This window comes from Sceloporus occidentalis, unplaced genomic scaffold (genome assembly GCF_023333645.1).
Source record: "Sceloporus occidentalis isolate IW3139 unplaced genomic scaffold, rSceOcc1.0.p SCAF_1, whole genome shotgun sequence".
Taxonomy (NCBI): Eukaryota; Metazoa; Chordata; class Lepidosauria; order Squamata; family Phrynosomatidae; genus Sceloporus; species Sceloporus occidentalis.
The window spans coordinates 164,673,293-164,697,296 of NW_028316981.1; the positions used below are offsets into that span (position 1 = coordinate 164,673,293).

At 41.8% G+C, this 24,004-nt stretch overlaps 1 protein-coding gene across 2 annotated transcripts in view; it reads right to left on the bottom strand.

Moving 5' to 3' along the window:
• Positions 1–19,712, bottom strand: part of HIGD1C (HIG1 hypoxia inducible domain family member 1C) — a 33,240-nt gene extending 13,528 nt beyond the window's left edge. Inside the window, exons 1-2 of one of the 2 annotated variants that reach the window (XM_089480825.1) lie at positions 19,625–19,712; positions 11,776–11,841 (exon numbers count right to left, since the gene is read on the bottom strand). The gene's annotated coding sequence lies outside the window, so the exon portion shown is untranslated. Of the gene's footprint in view, positions 1–525; positions 649–11,775; positions 11,842–19,624 lie in introns of those variants that run through there. The other variant, XM_089480833.1, reaches the window with a different exon arrangement.
• Positions 19,713–24,004: the final 4,292 nt, after the last annotated feature.

Genomic DNA, 24,004 nt, shown 5'->3' on the forward strand with positions numbered 1-24,004 from the left:
TTATAGAAGAGTTGGAAGAGACCGCAAGGGCCCTGATCCAGTCCACCCCCATTCTGCCATGCAGGAACTCTCAATCAAAGCATCCCTGAGAGATGGCCATCCAGCCTCTGTTTAAAGACTCATGGTACTCTTGTGGATTTGGGGCATTAATTGACACCTGTTTAGGGCGCTGGGCAAAAATATTTCATTTTGAACAAGACAGAGTGTGTGGTGTATTGGTTTGAGTGTTAGACTGTGACTGTGGAGACCAGGATTTGATTCCCAGCTTGGCCATGAAACCCATTGAGTGACTTTGGGCAAATCACACTCTCTCAGCCTCAGGGGTAAACCTCTGAACAAATCTTGCCATGAAAATCCCATAATACGTTCGCCCATAATAGGGTCGCCATAAATTGGAAACAACTTGAAGGCACAAGACAAAAGTGTGAAAGAAGAGAGAAAAATTTGTCACCATCAACCCTGCCCTGGGTTGCCAAAAAGAAATGGAAGGGGCTCCTGCACTTTTAACAGTTGCGTCTCTCTAACCTGGTTGTCTGAGAAGCAACAACTGGAGAAATCCCTTCTTCTGCAGAGTCTGCAGTTTTCAAAATCAGGCTGAAATTCAGGGAGTGTGGAAAAGGTGCATCACCTGTTGGATTTCTGCCTGACATGATGATACACATACATATAATGTGTCAAGTGTGTAGAGAGACCTTGTAGCTGACAGCATGAGCTTTTGTAAAGTCTGTTTCCTCAGATGCATTTTTCGCAGGTGAAAATGCATCTGAGGAAGTAGACTTTAGTCTAGGAAAGCTCGTGCTGCCAACTTCTTTCTTTTAGTGAGTTTCAAAGGGGCTACAAGGTCTCTCCACATGCTGATTCTAAAAACTAACACGGCTATATCTTTGAGGTCCAAAACACACTGCAGAAATAATCCAGTTTCATACCACTTTAACTGCCCAGGTTCAGTGCTAGGAAATCCTGGAAATTGTAGTTTATTGTGGCACCAGAGCTCTTTGTGACAGAGAAGGCTAAATGTTTCCCAAGTTAAAGCAGTCTCAAATTGCATTATTTCTGCAGTCTGTTTTAGACCTGAATTATACTACTATGGAAATGGTGGTGATGATAGAATTAACCGATGTGATTTTAGCCTGTAAAGAGAAGAAACTAAAAGCTATGCTTCAAATTCTCCTTTCTAAACCGGTGCAGGAGCATCTGCCCACACTAAATGCAACTGCCTTACTATTTTTTCTGACAACGCCAGCATATAGTATAGGAGATACAGTAGCATACATACACACTCTCTCTAGTATGTGTAAATGTGTGTGTCCTGCTGTAGGGCTAATAGAACCTGGAGAGGGGGATTTAGATAAGAAAACTAGGAAGTAACCCTCCAACTGCTTTGGGTAACATTTGAAACTTGATATAGATGGTGTGCGTTTTATCTGTCTTTTCCCTTTCATAACATGATGTAAGACCTCCATGACTTGCTCAGGTCCTGCAGAGTCAGGGCTGTGACTTCCTCAGTTGAGTCCGTCCATCAGGAATATACTCTCCCTCCTTTTCTACTGCCTTCTATCTTGCAAAGCATTATTGTCTTTTCTAGTAAGTCATAACCTCCCATGTACAAAGTACTGTATGACAGTCTTAGTTTAGTCTTCTTGGATTATAGTGAAAGTTCAGGCTTGCTCTGCGTTGGTTGTTACATGCCTCCAAGTTGCTTCCGAGTCTTATGGCTATCCTAAGGTGACCCTATCATGGGGTTTTCTTGGCAAGATTTGTCCAGAAGGGTTTTGTAGTTCCTTTCTCTGAGACCAAGAGCATATGACTTGCCCATGGCCACCCAATGGGTTTCCATGGCTGAGAGGAGATTCAAACCCTGGTTTCCAGAGCTGTAGTCAAATCATTACACTGGCTCTAGGATCCATTTATTTGTCTTTTTGGCAGTCAAGGGATCCACAGAACTCCTTCAACACCACATTTCTTCACTTTTCAGCTTACTTCACTGTCCAGCTTTCCAACCATACACAGTTTAAAGTTATGTAAATCACCATGAAAACCCTATGATGAGACAATCTAAAGGGAAAAAAGAAGACATTGCAAGAAAATGAGACTTCCAGGTGGGATGGCACACAACAAGGGGACAACTAGAGATAATGCTGTCGCTAATGATGCAACTGGACTCAAGCTGAAAGGACATTCAACTGCTAACATGCTCAGAAGCAGAAGGAAAGTTTGCACAACACATATTACAGGAACATGGAAAATGAGAACTATGACTCAGGGGGAGCTAGACATAGTAAAACAAGAAATGGGACACATAAACATTGCAACACTTGTGGTGAGTGAGCTAAAGTGTACAGGAATAGGTCATTTTGAGTCAGATTGTTTTGCTTAGGAAATGAAAATCTAAGAAGAAATTGGGTGGCATCAAATGATATAATACAACGTATGTTAGGAAAAACCCATGAATATAACCTTAATCCAACTATGAAGGGCAGAAGAAGAAGAAATTGAAAGATTCTATGCTGGAATCCAGGAGGCAATTGATCACACACCAAAACAGGACTTCGTGTTAATCATATGTGATTGGAATACAGAAGTAGGAAAGAGAGCAGAATAAAAGATTGTAGGAAAAATTGGTCTAGGATCAAGAAATGAAGCAGGAGACTCAATTTTGCGAGGGCAACTGTTTGTTCATCACAAATACATTCTTCAAGCAACCCAAGAAGCACCTGTATTCATGGACAATATAGAAATTAAATAGACTGATCAAACAGACTAAGAATTTGAAGCAGAAGATGGAGAAGCTCCATTATCTCTGCAAGAAACAAGGCTAGGAGCAGATTGTAACACAGACCATGAACCACTGAGAATTATAGTAGTTCTGCTTTGCACAAAAGTCATTGAACAGTTCCATTCAGAATTCTGACTCTATATCTGTCCCCTTTTACTTTTCCTTCTTATTTATCTTTAACTGCTTGAAGAGCTTTACCTGACACCCAGAGGAGCTTTTATTTTTGGCTGTAGATACTGTATGCTGCATTCCTCCCTGACAATGATTGAAAACAGACTGCAGAAATAATCCAGTTTGAGACCGCTTTTAACTGCCCTGACTCAATGCTAGGGGATTCTGGGAACTGTAGTTTTGTGAGACATGTAGCCTTCTCTGTGAAGAGAGCTCTGGAGCCACAATAAACTACAATTCCCAGGATTCCCTAGCACTGAGCCAGGGCTGTTAAAGCGGTGTCCAACTGGATCATTTCTGCTGTGTGTTTTAGACCAATGTCTCTGGCTTCAGTCCAGAGTTTTTCTGGTTCCTGGACAATTAAACTTAATAGAGCAAATATATATTTTTACATTATCTTTAAATGCTACAGGGATATTCTCCAGGTTGTATTTTGGCACAATTATTGATTTAGTTAGTGTTCTTCTTTAGCTTTGCTCTAATTTTTTATTTTAGTAGTTCATGGTCTGGGTTTTGCTCTTGGTTTTGTTTTTGCAGAGAGAAAGGAGCTTCTCCATCATCTTCTTTCAATTATGTAGTCTCTTTGATTTCTATATTGACCATCAGGTGATGTCAATATATACATTTGCCTCCTTGATTGCCTGAGGAATGTATTGGCAATGAACAAATTGTTGGCGTCGCAAAACTCAATCTCTTCTACTTCATTTCTTGGTCTTAGGCCAAGTTCTCTCCTGCATGGTTTGCTCCAGCTTTGTTTCCTGCCTTTGCATTCCTATCAATGAGGATTATCAGCATGTCCTGTTTAGCTGTGTGTGTTCATTTTCGTCCTGGACTTCAGCACAGGATCTTTCAATTTCTTCCTCTGCTGCTTCTGTAATTGGAGCATAAATTTGGATTATGGTTATATTGAAGGACTTTCCTTGAAGTCTTATTGCTATCATTCAGATTGACTCTGTATTATATATCTGTGGAAGAGTGCCTTTAAAACTGGGCTAGTTTGGAGTGAAGGGAAGCTTGGCAGCTAGTTGAAAGCAATGGGTAGCTCAAGAGAAGCAAAACCAAACCCATCTGTGTTGGTAGGTTTGGTTTTTAACAATGTTAAAAATGTTAAAAATGCAGAGTCAATTGTGACAGTTAGTCTAGTGAGGTCTGGGTGGCGGTTATACTTAAGAGAGTGAGAGCAGAATAAAGAGTGTTAAAAGCCTGCCAAGTGTTTGATTGTAATGTAACCATACTAAGTTTCAAGTTAATACACAAAATTCCCCTTTATTTCTGTGTGTTTCTCAATAAAGGATACTGTTTATTTCACAGTGGTGGACTTTGACTGATGTGATTACCATAAACTGGAAAGAAGGACAAACATGCTACCTAAAATATTGAAACTGGTTTAGGGAGATGCTTGGGACCCTTTTATCCTTAAGGATTGTGTTAAAAGAATAAAAGAGAACAAGTGTTAGCGATGGAGGCCTTCTGAGGTTGGAAGGTAAAAGCAACCTAAGGCTTCAAGAAGGTCCTGCTACAATTCTTTGACTGCTTTTGATACCTATCTCTTTACTATTATTAGCCACCCCATTTCTTCTTAAATATTCTTCTTAATATTACTATATATACTCAACTATAAGTTGACCTCATGTATAAGTCGAGAGCATACTGAAGGCTGAATGGATGAGACACTAGGAGGGAGTCAATGCTTCTAGGAAAGATTATACTCTTGCCTTTCATCAGGGGATGTGTGTGTGTGTGTGTGTGTATGTACAGTACTTGCATTGACCCATTGATTAGTCGACTCAGTTTTTTGGGGTCAATTTTTTAACCTAAATTTCTAGACTTATACATGAGTATATACAGTTATAATCAGGATTTAACAGCTGAGCCCTCACTGGAAGAAATTAAGCAGCATGTGCTCTTACCAGTATTTGGGAGAAGGCTATACTCAACACATGGAGGGGCCTCTTAAGTCAGTGCTATTCAGAGTGATGGTCCATGGACCAGTGCCAGTCTTAGAAGTAATTTTCCTTTCCTTTCACTGTATTCTCAGGCACCATGTGACCTGGCTGGAGATTTTTATCCTCATTTCTGGAAACATCTTTGACTGTATTGGTCATGAAAAGCTTTGGAGCACTCTCAAAGACATAGGAGTGCCAATACACTTAATAGTTCTGGTGAGAAAGCTATACTCAGGACAAGAGGCCACTGTTGGAACAGGATATGGAGAAACAGAATGGTGTCCAATTGGGGTCAGGCAGGCTGAATTTTATCACTTTACTTGTTCAACAGCTGTCTCCCGAATCTCTGACTGAGCATGAATGAACAACAAAACAGAGAGAAAAGGAGAAAGCAGATAAGCCTGCTTCACCAACCACTCCCAGCATGTGAAAAAGCATAGATCTGGCCACCAAAATTGAAATCATAAAAGAGTCTGGTGATGAGGGTGGGGGAATCATCCCTGGATGAATTCTGATAGAAGCTTTCAAGCTGCTTGTAGAAGGTTCAAAATGTTTTTGTTTACCTGTGCAAGGATTACCTGACCTGGTTATTTAATTTCCCATGTGCATATTGTTAGTTCTGAATGTTAGTTACTTAAAACATGTTGATCTGCTCTTCTTTTTTCTGGTGTATAAACCTATCTCTATTCTTTATCTGCTATTTCTGCCTCTAACACCAAATTTTCTGTTAAAGAAGCATTCATTTATTTATTTTATTTGCATGCCACCTTTCTCCCAGAAGGGACCCAAGTAATGCCCAAACATCTACTTCAACTGAAGAATATCTGTATCCTTTGGTCAGCTGTCGCTAACTCTAATTCCTTCAGTAAGTGTGTGTGAAGTTGGGTGTTTTTGTTCCAATAAGCATCAATTTAAGCTTATTTTCACTGAATGCCTATTTCCTTGGAGAGATCCTTTAAAAACTCTTCTGTATTTGTTTTCACCACTCTAAATAATTTAGTGCCACCAGTAGATATGGCCACTTCACTTTATTTTTACCATGTTCATTCAAAGATAAGGACATCTAAGCCATATTCAAGTGCCACATTTGAAGGACTGTTACTTTGAATTATTTGATTTTACATCATTCTGTGTCATCTGATTTTTCTTTTGGAAGAATTAAAATGGCCAGAAGAGGGAGCAGTTGCAAAATAATGGAGTCTTAAAATGCGTGAATCGCATTCCAATGGCTATGAGTCATAACATTCATAATATCATCCAAAGGTGGTAGAGCAAAAAAACTATGGCTGATTCATGTGAAAAGTGCCAACTGATCCCTCCTCTAATTTTAATAAATTCAAGATGAGATGACATGTAGAGCCGGTTGAGCCAACAGCTGGAGTGATGGTTGCATTCATCATTAATGGGAAAAGCTGGAAATAGGAAATAATTGTAAAAAAGCGAACTGGAAGTGCTCCCTGGCATTTCAAGAACTGTTTGCTTTCCTTCAAGCTTTTATTTGGTTTTATATGGTATAGTGTTTCTAATCTTAGCTACTGGTTATATTTTTGGGTTTTATTCTTTATTGTGTCTTGTAATGATTTCCTTGTTGGTATATTTGTAAACTGTCCAGAGAGCTTTAGTCATCAGGTAGTCCAAAAGTGCAACAAATGCACAAGGAAATTGACTTGGAGTGGATAATATCCTTTCACCTAGTGGTTGGCAGAGCCCCTTGGGACTAGGGGGCTGGAGAGTAGGATGGTCAGTGGCAGGGAGCGACAGAACAACATGCTATGTTGCGTTGTATACCCTCAAGTCATTTACAGCTTATGATGAAAATGTAATCATGGGCTTTGCTTGGCAAGATAGTTTAGAGGAGGTTTTCCCTTGCCTTCTTCTGATGCTGAGCAAGTGTGACTTGCCTATGGTTACCCAGGATTCAAACCCTGACCTAGTCCAACACTCAAACCACTACACCATACTGGCTCTACAAATAGATGCACCCCACCAATAATGGTTTCATTCTTGCCCTCCTCCCTTGAAGTAACACCAAGAAATCACTGCAGTACAAAATACCATCAGATTAACAGCAGACTCCATCATACAGATGCAAAGCCTCATTTGGACCCTTAAACCCACAATCAATTCGACCTTCTTGCATTTGGGCAATTTACCCCCATAGAATCTCTCCCAAAGCATCATCACTTTTTAGATAATATATGTCTCTGTGATTTGAAGAGTAAAAAGCACTGAACATATCAGTAACACCCACTGAATGATAGAATTCATTTGTGGACACAGAAGGAACTTATAGCTTGATGGCGATTTGTGGAGTGCTCTTGCAGGCTTGATGCTGAGCATAAAGAAAACAAAAATAATGACCACCGAGGACCTGCATACAGTCAACTCTGACCCTGAGGAAATCGAATTAGTAGAAAATAAAAGTTCCCATACCTTGGATCAAACATAGATCAGAATGGAGACTGCAGTCAGGAAATCACAAGAAGTCTAGGAATGGGACAAGCAGCTATGAAAGAACTAAATAAGATCCTAAAGAGGAAAGATATACAACTGAGCACTAAAGTTAGAATCATCGAAGCCACTGTATTCCTCATCTCCATCTACAGGATACAAGAGCTGGACAGCGAAAAAAGCTGATAGAAAGAAAATCAACTTATCTGAGCTGTGGTGCTGGAGAAGAGTGCTAAGGATACAGTGGACAGCCAAAAAGACAAACAAATGGGTCCTAGAACAAATCATGCCTGAAATCTCCCTGGAATCCAAGATGTTTAAACTGAGCTTGTCCTACTTTGGCAACATCATAAGAAGGCAAAACTCATCAGAAAGGAAAATACTGCTAGGAAAGGTAAAAGGCAGTAGAAAGAGTGGTAGACCACAAGCTAGATGGATAGACTCTGTTAAGGGGGCCATAGGTCTGAATTTACAGGACCTGAGCAGAGCAGACTAAGGAGGACATCGTCATCTGTGGTCCGATCAAGGTTGAGAGGAGGATCACATTTATAAAATCATACAAATACAAGAGGATTTTGTCCAGATCATGCTAGCCATAGAAAACGTAACAGGCCTCAAATCAACAAAGCAGGGATTAAAATAAAGAAACAGGTAAGATACCTAGGTGTAACAGTAACAGATAAGACAAACAAACTATTTGATAACAACTATGAGAAGATGTGGAAGAAAATGAAGATTTTGTAAAATGGCAAAAATTGCACCTATCTGTACTAGGTAGAATTGCAGCCTTTAAAACGAATGCTCTTCCAAAAATCCTTTTTCTTTTTCAGACGCCAACTATCAGAATTCCAGATAAAACTCTAATGATTTGGCAAAGAGACTTGATGCAATTCATATGGGAAGGGAAAAAACCCAGAGTTAAGCTCAAGATTAAGCAAGATGCAAAAGAGAGGGGAGGTCTGGTGGTCCCAAACATTACATTATATTATGAGTCAAATTGTTTAAATTGGATTAAAGACTGGTTAACCTTGATAGATAGAAAATTATTAGAACTAGAAGGGGAAGGACTCAAATTCAGTTAACATGCCTTTCTATTATATGATAAAGAAAAAGCAAATTATGCCTTTAATGATCATTGTATTGGAAACTCTCTATTTCATATTTGGAAAAGATATAAAAATAGAATCATAGGCCCTGGACAGATGGGCCCTTTAGCACGTCCTGGTGACGTGCTAGGGTTGCCTCAGGGCGCCATTTCCAGACGCCCCACAACCCTAGGACGTCATCAGGATGTCACTGCTGCGCGCCGTCCAGATGGATCTGCACAGCAATGATGTACTCGCGCTGCCATAGGCAGTTTGCAGCGGTGCTAAAAGGAGCTGCTTTTCAGCGCTTCTTTCTGCGTAGCCGTGCCATGCAATTTGGTTGCTGCGGCATGGCTACATGGAAAAGAGAGGCGGCTCCTGGCTACCTCTTTCTGGTGGTCTGTACCCTGCCATAGTTAGCTTACCCACATGGACTTCACCTTTAGAAGCCATATATAGAAAAGAGATGTACAGGAAAGCAGATTGGATTAAATATAAAGATTTGTTAAGGATCCAAAATAACAAATTTGTCTTAAAAATGCATGATGAACTAAAACAAGAGGGTTTCAACTTAAATTGGTTTGAATATTGGCAAATCCAGGAGAGAACACGCATAGATATAAAAGAATGGGGAACTGTAAAGAAAAAATCAGAATTGGAAGAAATTCTGAATGTGGAAGAATATAAAAGAGGTATGATGAGAAAGATATATAAAAAATTATTATCTTGGGACACTAAACAGAGGCTGGATGGCCATCTGTCAGGGATGCTTTGATTTAGATTTCCTGCATGGCAGGGGGTTGGACTGGATGGCCCCTGCGGTCTCTTCTAACTCTATAATTCTATGATTCTAGCAAGAGGTAGTCAAGGAAGTAATGATTAAATGGGCTAAAGATGTGGGCCATCCAATCAATCTAGACCAATGGGAAAAAGCTTGGATTAGAAATTTAAATTTTACAGCCACATAAATTTGAAAGAAAATTGGCTTAAAATATATCTGAGGTGGTACTTAACACCAGTACAATTAACTAAAATATATAAGGATATAAGTATCCTTTGTTGGAAATGCGGATCCACACCAGGATCTTACTTTCACTGCTGGTGGTCCTGTGAGGTAACTAAAAGATCAGAATTTGTTACTCCATACTTATATTGTTGTATGTTTTATATATGTATGTAACTGTATTTTAAATCAATAAAGAATTTATTTTAAAAAATTAACAAAGTAGGTTGGGTATACAAGTTATGGTTTTTTTGGACATTAAAAGATCCTATATTTATGTATTTTATGTAACAATGCTATCCTTTGTGGAATTATTTAAAATTACTAACATTCTTATCTTTTCAAAAGCTTCACAGTGCTTTAATATAAATCAGAGGTGCACAACTTGTGGCCCTTTGGATGTTGTTAGACTTAGCCAGCACAGGCATTCCAGAACATCTGGTGGGTCATAAGTTCCCCTCCTCAGTATAAATCATATATAGTTTTGTCTTTCATATTCATGTATTTTTGCTGTGATCATCAGTAACACATACTTATTGCAGTGCCATCTCTTTTCACACCCCTACATTTTTTGTTTCAATAAGAACTCAGTCAGGGAAGTTGGTGATGGGAACAAAATATATTTGTCAATGTGTACTTTATTTCGTGCAGCAGAGGTCGCCCTCCTCTCAAATACATTTTTTATGAGTATCATCCTCTTGATTTATGCAAATACATTCTGGAGTTACAGACGCTTTATGTAATTGTCCTCATGTCCTAATTAAATGTAGAATCATAAAATGATAGTCTTGGAATTTCAGTTCCAAGACTGAGGCTGCACATTTGCTATCCTTGCCCAGAGCTTACAATGTCTAGTAAGGTCAGACAACTGTAGAGGCATTGAAGGGCTGAGCAACCTGATCCCACACCTAGCAGGATCTCTAATCTTCCTACCTTTCTTCTCTCTTCTATTATGTAATAGATCAGCAAGAGAAGCGTACATTTGGATCAAGAATTATGGAGGGAAGAATGGATCTTTCCTATCTCCCAATATTTCACAGATGAAAACCAGGGCAAACACAACATCAGAGTATGAGCAAGATGGCAGAGGTTCTTCATTAATGAGGAAGAACACACCAGCAAGGAAAGGCTGCAGCAGTTTGCTTTAGCCTCTGCCTACTGCGAAGGGCAAGATTCCACCCCACCTCTCCCCCACCGCATGCTGAATTAATAGAATACAAACTGCTTTTGCAGTTTTAACTCCGTTTGCAGCAATTGAAGTAAGACCAAAACAAAGGGGAAAGGTGAAGGGGATGAGAGAGAAATTGGGACATTTTAAAAGCAGGAGTAAAATGGGGAGGAAAGGGGATTAATCAGTCTGTCCCTGACAAATTGGGAAAGCTGGAGGGTATGATCTCTTGCTGATGAAGAGAGAATCTACTCAAAATCATCTAAGTCTTTTGGAATTGGCCATGCTTGCTAGCAAGGAGGTTCTATTGTCCTCAATGGGTCTTTTGAGACAGCATTTTTGAAACTACACTGGACAAAAATTCAAGAACAGAAAATATTAAAATTCCCTTTTTTTCAGAAAAGGAGGGCCAGAAATACCACTACAACATGTGTATTGATATGAAAATATCATACTTTCTTTTACTGCTTCAGTAACATAATAATATACAGGATAACACCTGAGGTGTACAGTCCTGGTTCACACTTTACAAAATTCCCCACATAGAGTGGCCCGTCCTCCCAGCCATATGTTGTAACAATGCACAGATCCACAATTTTTACATTGGTGGCTGTTTTGCCAGAAGCTCTCCTTGAATGATTTATCAACCTCAAAAGGAAGGGACAGAAATCTCATGAGTAAATCCTCACTGGTACAGGTCATCTGTGTGTATACCCCAGTTCATGTGTTACTTCTGTGCCCTAGTGGCTCAAGGGTTGCTCTACACGGGGTGTGTAAGCTGCTGGGGACTGTAACAGACCTTAAAAGTGACCCATGCCCCTCATGCGTTTTCCCATTAGAACATTAACGATTAATTTGCTAAAACTGGCAACATTTTCAAGCTGGAGAACAGAATGGAGATGTCACAAATAAAGTGATAGAGGCAAGGCTTCCTAAATTACACTTCTCCCTGACAGTTCACAGGCAAGCCTATTGTTCTCTGAAATCTTTAAATTAAAGCAACAACAAAAAATAACATAGGTTAAGAGAAGCTGGGAAGGTTTGAGAAAAGGTTGTGAGCCTTCCTGTCATATTTAATTACATACTGCTTTGCAGTGCGATGAGAAAAAGCATAGTGTGGTTAGAGCAAAAAATACAAAATGAAGTCACAAAAATATGATGAGAAAAACACTTACCAGTAGCTAACACTTAGTATTAGTACTGCAGAGGGATTTGGAAATATTATTTCCCAGCATGAACATCTATTGAAAATAAACAATAAAAATAGGTGAAGGAAAGAAGGCAGAGACAAGATAGAATGGCTGGTTGAATTTTATTTTTTGGAACTAGGTTTGTCTGTAGGCGGAACAAGGCCTTATTGGTGGTGGTTCCAGAAATGGCTGAAGACCTTTTGGTTCCTGAGGCAGAAAATTCAAATTGTACCCCTCCCCCTTGTAGTAAAATAATAACCATATAACTGCCAATTTACAGTACATTATTTTAATAGCATTTAAATCTGTCACCAAAAGTGACCTGCCTCAGTCTGCCCAGAGGGAGAGCTGGTTTTGGGTAGCACCTTTCTGTAAAGATCCTTCTCCAGATGCATTTACATGGCCAATGTGATGGGTGGATCAAAATTGAGGCCTATTTAGTCCAGTATGCTGTTTCTCACATTAATCAACCAGTTACCTATTGAAAATCCACAGGCAGTTCATGAGTGTAAGAGCAGAACCCCATTTGTTTTCTCCAACAGTTGGCATTCATGGCCATACTGCCTTGGGTACCGGAGATAATATATATCCATCATGGCCTTTAGCCATTGATAGCACCATCCTCCAGCATCACCTTAACAAAGCATTTTGCCTTCAATCAATTGGGCTGTAAATTACAGTAATGCATTTCCATTCCAAGTAATCTAAAGTTAGAATCAAGAAAAACTGTTCTTTAACCAATTAAAATTGAGAGAATGCTAGTTTATTAATAGGGATGTCTGCATTGGTGTGAGTGTGCGCATGTTTGAATGAGTGAGTGGATTGGATGCTTAAACCCATCAAGCCACATGGCAGGTGTGCTAAGTTGAAGACAAGTGGGAGGAAATCACAGTACAGTAATTATCTTCTTTCTCTGCTGACAGATATGAAATACTTCCATCACACACAAAATATTTAGGACCAGGATTGGGAACCTTTAGGGGGTAGATAAAAGTCACAATAGTTAGGTTGGTTGTATGAACACCAACTAGCCAGGGTTCATCCTGCAAAATGAGAGTTCTTTTTCCACAGAATCTAAGGTTGGTAGTTGGATCATTTGTTTCCATGCATGCACTTCTGACCACTTAGTGCAGGGCAAAATCAGGGTCGTCTCCTCATCAGACAGAGCTTTCTCTTCCAATCACCAAGGCCCAAGCAAAGTGCCATCTTTTCCAAAAAGCTGCCAAGAAACAAGTGCTTTTTACCAAGGGAAGGATTTCATGCTGCCTTCCAATTTTTTCTTAGACTTCAATGCCTGGCATTCTCCTCTGTTGGTAATGCTGGCTAGGGCTGATGGGACTTGCAGCCTGACAGCATTAGGAGGACGACAGGATTTCTACTCTTGTGTTTCACCAATGGCCCTTGATGCTGTGACTCAAATTACAACACCAGCACAAAGCTATCAGGGAAAGAATGGCACTCGTATTAGAACAAATTACCATCTTAAGAACATGGATCAATCAAAGTTCGAGTCGCACTATTTTAATGGGAGAACGGAGTACATTAACTCCCACTTTGCCTGGGAAAAGGGAATAATCCAGCCCATCTGCTGTTGCAAACTTTCTTTGCCAAGCTCTGTATAGGTTTATCAGACACGAGTTTTTGGCGATTTTTCCTGCCTATCGCGCAATGTTAGCGTCACCAACGTTGTGCAATAATGTGAAAGCGCAATGTTCTTCCAGACGCCATTCATTTCTATGGGAGCCTGTTGCGCAATGCTCCCGTAGTTTAAGCGTCATTCCTCCCCTTTTTGGGCATTGCAGGCAAAAGTGGAAGCCAGGCCATGGTCTCCCGTTATCTTGCAAAATGTGTTGCAAAATGGTTTGGTGTGGTAGGCAGCAGCGCAACGCAACACTAAAGTTACTGATTGCAAAGTTCCCATGATGCTGGGCTGCTTTTGGACCCCATTCCCTTCCGGTGGCCTTCCTTTTCCAGGACAGCCCCCGGGGAGGGGAGGTGGCTCTGTCTTGCATGAACACCTAGGAGGCTTCCAATGTAAGGAACCCCCAGGGGTCATCCATTCCAGCCCCATTCCTCTTTCCAGCATGGACACCAAGGAGGCTGCCCCTTTCCTCTGTCCTGCATGGACACCTAGTAGGCTGTAAATGAAAGGGGGTCCTGGGGGTCATCCATCCCAGCCCCATTCCTCTGTCCTGCATGGACACCTAGTAGGCTGTAAATGAAAGGGGACCCTGGGGGTCATCCATCCCAGCCCCATTCCTCTGTCCTGCATGGACACATAGGAGGCTGCCCCTTTCCTCTGTCCTGCATGGACATCTAGTAGGCTGTAAATGAAAGGGGTCCCTGGGGGTCATCCATTCCAGCCCCATTCCTCAGTCCTGCATGGACACCTAGTAGGCTGTAAATGAAAGGGGGCCCTGGGGGTCATCCATCCCAGCCCCATTCCTCTGTCCTGCATGGACACCTAGTAGGCTGTAAATGAAAGGGGACCCTGGGGGTCATCCATCCCAGCCCCATTCCTCTGTCCTGCATGGACACATAGGAGGCTGTAAATGAAAGGGTCCCCTAGGGGTCATCCATCCCAGCCCCATTCCTCAGTCCTGCATGGACACCTGGGAGGCTGCAAATGAAAGGGGCTCCTAGTGGTCATCCATCCCAGCCCCATTCCTCTGTCCTGCATGGACACCTAGAGGCTGTAAGTGCCACCCCAGAATGCCTCTTGCACATGTAATAATAATAATAATAATAATAATAATAATAAATTCGTCACCTCGTAAATGCCAGAAAAGGATGCAATTGTCATGCATTCTTTTATGACTTTAAAAGCACTTCAGAGCTATCCTTGCATTCCTTGCAAAAGCACGTATCGTTTTGCCAATTGCCTAATTGACAACAGCAACAAATGTAACATTCGATTGTAACATTCGCATTTTAGCATGGATTCTCCAAGGAAAAAAGTGCCCTTTCATTGTTCCCTTCCCCTTTCATTAGCTGACTTCCAGCAAAGGGATACTGTTGCAAAGGGCATATATATATATATATATATATATATATATATATATATATATATATATATATTCCTCAGGAAAAAACACAACAAAACATGCGCTCATTTTTCCAAAAATAGTTTATTTAGAAAGGGAGGATAGTGCCTGATGGGAGCTCTGTTCATGCCCTGCCTTTGACCTGACCTGAACTGCCCCCTTTCCTCCTGCTTACACTTTGCCATTGCCTTCCACTGAGGCTGAGACAGAGTGACCTGTCTGTTCCAACTGACCCATGGAATCAGTTGGGAATAAAATGGAAATGCAGTGCAGGCATTCTGACTGTAGCACCCGCATATAACACAAACAATAACAACAACAACAACAACAACAATAATAGCGCTTAAGTTCCAGGAGCAAGAAGAAAGCAAGCACCCCAAAAATCATGTGCATAAATTGTCAAAAGAGGCTGCTCCTGCTGCATCCATTTCCCTACATCCCCAGCTTTTCTCCACAGCCCTATTTCCCTGGGCAATCCTCCTCCTCCTCTTCCTTCCTTCCGACCCTCACCTCCCTCTGAGCTGCCCTGGGTCCTTCATCCTCCTCCTCCTGCTCCATTATAGGATGCCCTCCGTGGCTCCCTTCTTCCCACGGCTCCTTCCTCCTCCTCCTCCATCACTTTCTCCACTCCCCCCCCACCAAAAGCCACCTGATTTCCACTTTTGCCTTCTGTCACTCTTTGCATCCAGATTCCCCTTTTTCCTTCGCCTCTTTCCTTCTCCCTTTCCCCTCCGCTAAATAGGACCCTAAAGATGGGGGGGGGACCCCCTCGCTCCCCTGGAAGCACAAAGGTCATGATGCCACCAAAGCCTCCAAAGGGCATCACAAGGATTTTGATGTGAAATGCTCGACAGAAACGGAAGGCGCTGGTGTTGTAGACAGTTCCGCTATGCATGGTTTCACATCATGCAAATCACAACTTTCATGCAATTGTAGCGCTAAGATAACGTTATGGGAGAATGATGGAAAAGCAAGCAATGTGGTAAGACATCGCGCGAAACAGTCATTTCGCAACGTTCTTTACATTTCCTTAGCGCAATTGCAGGGTCCAAAACTTGAGTCTGATAAACTCTTTACACTGGTCCAGCACCGTGATGACATGGTGAAGAAATGGGGAGGAGGTGATTACATCTGCACTGAGCCTGAGACTTCTCCTTTTTTTACTTACAATCTACTCTTTTCCTCAGATCTTCACACTAGTATTTGACCAGCCTCATTATTCCTACTTGCACTTAACACAGTTTCCTATGGCAGGCTTTAGAAAGCATGCAGTTTTGCCAGGATCAGAGTGAACAGCAGCACAGAAGGAGCCTAGTGCTTCATATTAAGCAACCTGCATCCAGTACAGTCAACCTGAACATTTCAAACTTGAATAGCATAGATGGGCTGGCTGCTGATTTAAATTAAACTGGAACAAATAAAAACCATGGACTTTATCACACCAGCCTGCTGTCCGGCCCCAATTACACTTGTTTGAGAATAGAAGCATACTGGTTTGGCATTTCTTTTCACACTCTTCCTCATGGGGATTATCACATTTGTCAAAAAAATCAGTATGCTCTCATCAATATCGCGTGATAACGTGAAGTTTATCACACAACGTTGTGACTATCCTGTGAATAAAGAGCAATTCTAGCACCACTTTTTATTAATGGGAATTTTCTGTGAATAAAAAGCAGTGCTAGACTTTCTCTTTATTCGCAGGATAATTGTGATGTTGAGTGATAATCTTCGTGTTATCATGCAATATTGACAGGAGCATATCATTATGCTCCCATCTTTTTTGCTGGTGAGATAATTGCCCATGATAGTGCTTTGACAATGCATAGTCATGTGATCTGTTTTCCTCACTACCAAATGCCACCTTCTGAGGGTGGGTGGGGAGCACAAGCAATTGCAGCTGCCGATCACTTCCCAAAGCTGGCTGGTATGTGAATGTGCCCACGGCAGCCAGCTTCAAGAAAGTGTTGGCAGCTGCAATTGCTCCTGCCCCTGCATGCCCTCCCAAAGCATAGGCCTGCTGTGTTTACATCCACAAACATGAGGGTGGGGGGGTATTTGACAAGTGGTTGTGACTGCCAGCTGCCTCCTGAAGCCAGCTGCTGTGTGAATGTGAACACAGCAGTTGCCTTCGGGAAGCTGTTGGTGGTGCAAGTGCCAAGTTAGTGCCTGAGAAGTGGAAATGCAACAGAAGGTATCTATTGCATGAAGGCAGTCATGGAACGGCTGTGAGATTGAGAGCCTATTGATGGGTTTTACCCATCAATGAAAATATATACTACTATAATGAAAAGAATGCAAGGCAGTAGCAGGACATTGCAACATTATGTGATAAGTACCTGCCAAAGACACTTTTACTTTGTTAAAATATCTTGTTTTTAGCCTCATGTGATAAAGTCTCATGTGGTCCAAAGATGATCTCATTTTGTTATTTCTGAGAAGGAGGTGATCCAGCAACTGTTGGTTAGTGTAATGGTGCCATCATTTTCCTGATAAGGATTTGAACTATTTGTTCTATGCATTCATATTATGATTTTAATTACTGATTATTAAATTAATAATTTTAAGAGCACATTTTACAGGGAAGGTTTAAATATAAAAGTGACAGGGACATTAACAACTAAAGTTAAACATCATTTGATCCAATTTATTTCAGTGAGAAAGATTTAAGCCCATGCTTAACCCTAGCATTTAAATTAAAAAGTGAGAGTGTGTAAGTAGCTAATAATATTTCTAGAGTGGGCCCAGTAAGCAATAAAGCACTTTGCTGCAATGTACCTGACATCAGAAGAATCTCTTGATCCTGAAATGCTTTCCAAAATGGAGAGTCTGAAAATGCTCCTGGAATCAGCTCTTTGAATGAAAGCAAAGATGTTCCAAAAATCTACCATACAGGATGGGCAAAATGTTGTTGGACTGCAATATCTATTAGCTCTACCCAACATAGCTAATGATAAAGAATGCTGGGAGCTACAACCCAACAAAATCTGAAGATTTTGTATGGAGGCTGCATTTTGCCTGCCCCTGCTGTAACCAGGAACCAGTCAAAATACCATCACATGGGTAAGGCATACCTCTATTAACAAACAGACTTGAAAGACTGGCGATAAAGGCCAGCATTGGAGCAGAATAGGGGCATGGTGTCCGCATGACGCATGCCCTGACTCTGACACCATGTGATGCTGTGTGCCCCACTGCATGGCGGGTGGCATCATGGCACTCCTCTGGCACTGTTCAGCCCCATATTCTCTGAGAAAGAAGCTTCTTTTTACAGTCTTTTTATAACTGCCTTTTCCTCTGTCTGACTGGAAGTTTAAAAAAAACAAACCAGCATTGGCATTGGGATGATGGCAAAGGATGGTGGGAGAAACACAGGCTTTTGTTGCCAGAATGCAGCATCATGTCTACAGTAAATAATGCAATAAAAATTGAGAAAAAAACCAGGATTCTACTCTAGCCAAACTTACTGTAGCTGTATGTGCCTGCTTACAACAGGCAAGGTAAATAGTCACTACCTCCATCATCCCTCCCTGAGCACGCATGGACAGTTAAACAGAGAAACGGGGAGAGCAAATAATCTTCCCTCTCCAGCTACCACAGAATAAGAAAGAAGCATGTATCCATAGATTTTAAAGAAGCAAACATTCAGCCACCAAAATGGAAATCTTAAGAAAACTGAAGGGAGGGGGAAACAGTCATTCTTGGTTGCATTTTTGATGTTTTCAAGTGATCTCTAGAAGATTCAAAATGTTTTTCTTTACTTGTGCAAGGCTTACCTGGATGTTTCATTTATATTGTTTGCTTTGAATGCAAAGTTTGCTGAAATAAATTGAACGGCTCTTCTTTTTCATGGTGTTATTTCTGCCTCTGGTACCAAATTTTCACTGAGCTATACCGTATTCACCTATCTAGAAACTTCCTTGAAGGAATGTATGACTCAAGTATTTAAGGCTTTATACATTAAAATATTTTAAATTGTGCACTGTTGGGTGAGGGGGAGAGCACTACATATGCTGCTCCACAAAAGATGGCTATTTGTCCTACATTACAGAGGACTCTCCCACATTTGAAGGGTTGTCTAAGGACTGTGCAGTACTTTGGGGTCACCATAAGTCAACAGGTGACTTGAAAGCATACACACATTCACACAGAGCATCTGTAAGACTACTTGGTATTTATTCTAGCACAAGCTTTTGGAGATATAAACCCACTCCTTCAATGCAGTGAAGAAGATATCCAGGCCTCAGCCTATAAAACATATTCACACAGTTATGGGAGTGGGATGGAATATAACAGGATCCAGAATTAATATATTAATAAATAAATATTTTTCATTAAATTGTCTTAATTTTCCTCAGTTTTCATCTGTACTTATAACTTAGCATTTTTGAATACTATGCAAATTTTTGTCCTCTCTTGTCCTCATTTTTGGTGCTATGCAAATGACCGTCCTCATCCCAGCCTATACACAGATGTGGCCTTAAGACTTCAGGAAACTGTTTTTGGGATGTTGCTGCTTTTTTATTTTTTTGTTAGCTATGTTCTGCTCTATTATGAAAACTGAGTAGATGAATACTGACAGCAAACCACTTAGTAAGAAAAAAACACTTGTCCTGTATACAAAGCAGTCTAAGGACTGCAAACTCTTCAAAAATTCTAAGGATTCTGGGAGTGTTAGATAGAGCCAAGACCAGTTTTCTTGTCAGGGTCAGGCCTAGTCAGTCACTTTTGCTGGATTTGGAGTGTGTGCGTGTGTGCGTGCGCACACATTTGCATGCAGGTGCACATACCTTCAGGTTGTCTGTTGATTTATGGTGACCATATCACTTCATCAGGTTTTCTTAGGCAATGAATACTCAGAGCTGGCTTGCCTTTACCTTCCCACAGCACCTGGCATTTGTTGGCAGTTTCTCATCCAAGTATTCACCAGGGATGACCCTCCATGATCAGATGGGATCTGGTGCCTTCAGGATATTTTTGTAGCAGTAATCTTCATTTTTTTGGAGAAGCTGAGGGCAGTGTCTAATGCAAAATATTTATCTACAAAAGGGGGAAAAAAAGGATCCTGGTCACTTGCTTGTCTGATACAATTGGTCCAAAAGCAAACAACAGCATCAAAAATAAACAACCTCCCTTGCCACTAGGTTGGTTTTGATTTTGTTTATTTGGCTGGTTGGCAATCCTGCGCTATGATATACTCTGGGGCAGCTTAGTACAAAACAATACACAGAGTGACTTAAAGTGCTTTGTTAGGTTTAGGGAAACCAACATTGGCCTGTTACAGACTGCCAAAATAAAGCTGCTTCGGGTCTCTTTGGAGGTATGCTATTTAAATGATGCATGGGTCCTAAGAGTCCGGAGGTTGCGCCAAAGCCACACTCCATTCCTAAGCACTGGAGTGCAGCTTTGGTGCAGCTTCTGGATTCTTAGGATGCGTGCATCATTTAAACAGCATACCTCCAAAGAAACCCGAAGCAGCTTTATTTTGGCAGTCTGTAACAGGCTATTAAATCCACTCTTAGGCTGGGAGCAGATGGAGGGGAAGAGCAGGTTTACTTCCAGGGTCTCCTGATTCACAGGGAGAACCTGCTGACTGGACCGCTAGCTCCCACAATGGGCCAACAACTGACAAGCAGTCAACCCTGCTCCTACAGGGATGGACCTGCCACAATGGGGCATTCACGGTTACAAGCTTCACCCCTCTTTTTTACTGCTCCACCCCAAATGTGCACAAGCATACAGATGTCTTGCCAACGGCAAGCAATCGCCTCCCTCATCCTGCCAAGCCACCAGCCCATTTGATGTCCCTTGTGACTGGCCATGTGACTGGGCACTTGATCACATGAGTAATCAACCACCTGTACAGCGCATCTGTGTGCCCAGTGACACATTGGCACAGCATGTCCGTAGAGGCCCCTCGCACGTAACCTTTCTCCCCCTTCCCCCCAGGGCTCCCGATTAGACCAACCAGTTTGTTAAGGTTTTAACAAACATTGTATGGTGACCTGTTGTGTTTGTCCTCATTTTGTTTCACAGGGTGTGTGATGGGCTGATGGTGCAGCTGACCACCCCAGGCAAATTCATCAATTTGTGGGAAAGCAACAAAAAATTATGGACAGCAGTGTCGCTGGCAACTTCCTGACCCCTTCCCCCTTCTCAGCACCAGTGCACAGATCATACTCCGGTGTGATAGTTCACGCTTTCTGACTTAAGTGTGGAGCAAACTGGGAGATATTTTGTTCCAGTGTTTAGCTCTAAAATGTAGCCTGGTTCCATTTTCCTCTTGTTTTGTCCACATGTGTTTAAACAGGTAGGTTTCAAAATGGTTTGGGGCAATTTCTGTTAGCCAATACAGAAAACCCCTCTGACACAAAGCTTGCAGGATGATAATGGGGCAATTCTTAATTTTAGCCTAATCTGCTTCACAGTATAGTGGTGAGACTAACATGAGTGATACTACAGAAAGTTGTGCAAGGACTGCTTGGAACTTCCTGGAGGAAACGTGGGCTATAAATGCAGTAGGTATCTCAAACCATTTAATGATTAGTTTTTAGTTAAAGTAATAATAATAATAAATTTATTTATATCCTGCCTCTCTACAAAAAGCAATTGGGGCAGTTTACAAGGTTAAAATATACAGTCTGAACCCTCAACCCACCCCCCCAATACAATTAAACAGTGTGGAATTAAAAACATAAAACATATTTAAAAAACAATACAATAACTGTGGTGAAGTCAGAGGTCAGAAGTTAGATTTTTCCTTCCGATGGCTGGAGAACTATTCAGGAAAGGCCTGCTGGAAGAGATCCGTCTTTATAGCTTTTTAAAAGCTGTTTAGAGTGGTAATATGACAGATCTCGTCCGGCAGGCCATTCCACAATCTGGGAGCAACAGCTGAGAAGGTCCTCTGGGAGATCGTTGACAGCCTAGTTTTACAAGGCTGTAACAGATCTAAGTATACGGGGAGGATTATATGGAAGGAGGCGGTCCCGAAGATAGGTTGGACCCAAGATATTTAGGGCTTTAAAGGTAATAACCAACACCTTGTACTGGGCCCAAAAACTGATGGGCAGCCAGTGGAGTGATCTTGAGATCGGTGTTATATGGTCTCTTCTGGATGGACCAGAGACCAATCTGGCTGCCATGTTCTGAACTAATTGAAGTTTCCAGACCAAGCACAAGGGTAGCCCCATGTAGAGTGCATTACAGAAATCAAGACGTGAGGTTACCAGAGCATGTACTACGGTCTCAAGGTCCCTGACTTCCAGGAAAGGGCGCAGCTGGCATATCAGCCAGAGCTGATAACAGGCACTCCTGACTGTCGCATTCACCTGAATTGTCATGTGAAGGGATGAATCTAGGAGCACCCCCAGACTGCGAACACAGTCCTTTGAGGAGAGTGTGACCCCTTCTAGGACTGGAGGTTGTATCCCGATGCCTGAGTTTGGAGCCAATACCGTAAGTACCTCCATTTTGTCTAGATTCAGCTTCAATTTGTTTTCCCTCATCCAATCCATTACTGCCTTAAGACAGTCACTGAGAGGCAAGACGCCATCAGAAGTCACAGCTGAAGACCAAGACATGGAAAAATATATCTGGGTGTCATCAGCGTACTGATAACACCCCGCCCCATGCCTCCAGATGATCTCTCCCAGCGGCTTCATGTAAATGTTGAAAAGCATCAGGGACAGGATGGCGCCTTGTGGGACGCCACAATTAAGCTCCTTCCTTGCCGAGCAACTCTCCCCGAGCACCACCCACTGGAATCTGCCCGAGAGGAAGGAACAGATCCACTGAAGCACAGTGCCTCCTATCCCTAACCTTCTCAGGCAATTCAAGAGGATGTCAGATCTATAGTGTCAAATGCTGCTGAGAGGTCCAGAAGCACCAACAGGGTTACACTACCCCTGTTGATGCCCAGACGTAAGTCATCAGCCAGAGCAACAATTGTGGTCTCAACTACAAATCTCATCCTAAAGCCCATTTGAAATGGATCTAGATAATCATTTTCATCCAAGACCAACCGCTCTCTCGATCACCTTGCTCAGAAATGGCAGTAAAGAGATTGACCTGTAGTTCTTCGTATCCAGGGGGTCAAGGGATGGTTTTTTCAGGAGAGGCCTAACTGCCACTTCCTTCAAACAAGATGGAACGTGACCCTCTCTAAGGGATGTATTGCTGATGTTCCTTAAGAACACCCTCAAAGCTTCTCCCCCCTGGATGGCCAGCCATGAAGGGCAAGGGTCGAGAGGGCAAGTTGTTTTCCTCACTCTACCAAGTATTTATTTTGAAGAAAAGTCCTTGAGAACATTGAGAGCTGTCTTACTGAATATGGTCTAGGGATGCAGAACATGTGGTCTTCCACATGTTTTGCAGTTTCCATCAGCCTAACAGACAGAGTCAGTGGCATGGGATGATGGCAGTTGCAGACCAGCAACAACTAGATGGCCATATCTTCAACATCCCTGATCCAGTCCACTTCTTCTAATCCCAACAGCATCCTTCTGACCAAACCCTCTGAGCTTTCAGAGAAAGTGTAAGGTCTTTCTGTGTTTGATCCTATTGCCTGGTAAGAGTTGTTCCCTTTTTGTGAAACAGAACATGGCAAAGCAGTGGATTATTTTTACCAGCTTTACCAGGTCTGTATGAGAGTGCCATGCTGGTTGGGGATCCTAGTAATTGCAGTAACAAAAAAGTTTCCAATCCCTGGCTAAATCCAGTTAGCAGCAAAAGGGATGGAACTAACACGAATCTGCCTACCACTTAATATTGTTTCTAATCAGATCTGCTAGTACTACTGTATATGATGAAATCATGATGATTCACCAGTCATTGCTCACTCCCTATCACTCTGTGGCTTTTGCAACAGTCAGTAATTTTCACAAAACATTAGTTACTTTTTAGGGTATATCCATGTTAGACCTTCTTAATGGTTTTATATCCCAAATGGTCCTAGCTGACCCCAAACAACTCCTTTGGTTACAGGGATTGAAAACTCACTGTTAAAAGATCTCTAGTGTACCTCATGAAACTACAGTTCATTCCCGACAAGAGGAAATAGCCAGTTACACCAGCTGTTTCCAACCTGATGCTCTCCATGTTGGGAGCTGTAATGCATCTGGAAGGCATCAGATTGAGTCCAGCAAAGTCCAAATGTACATGTGGAGAGG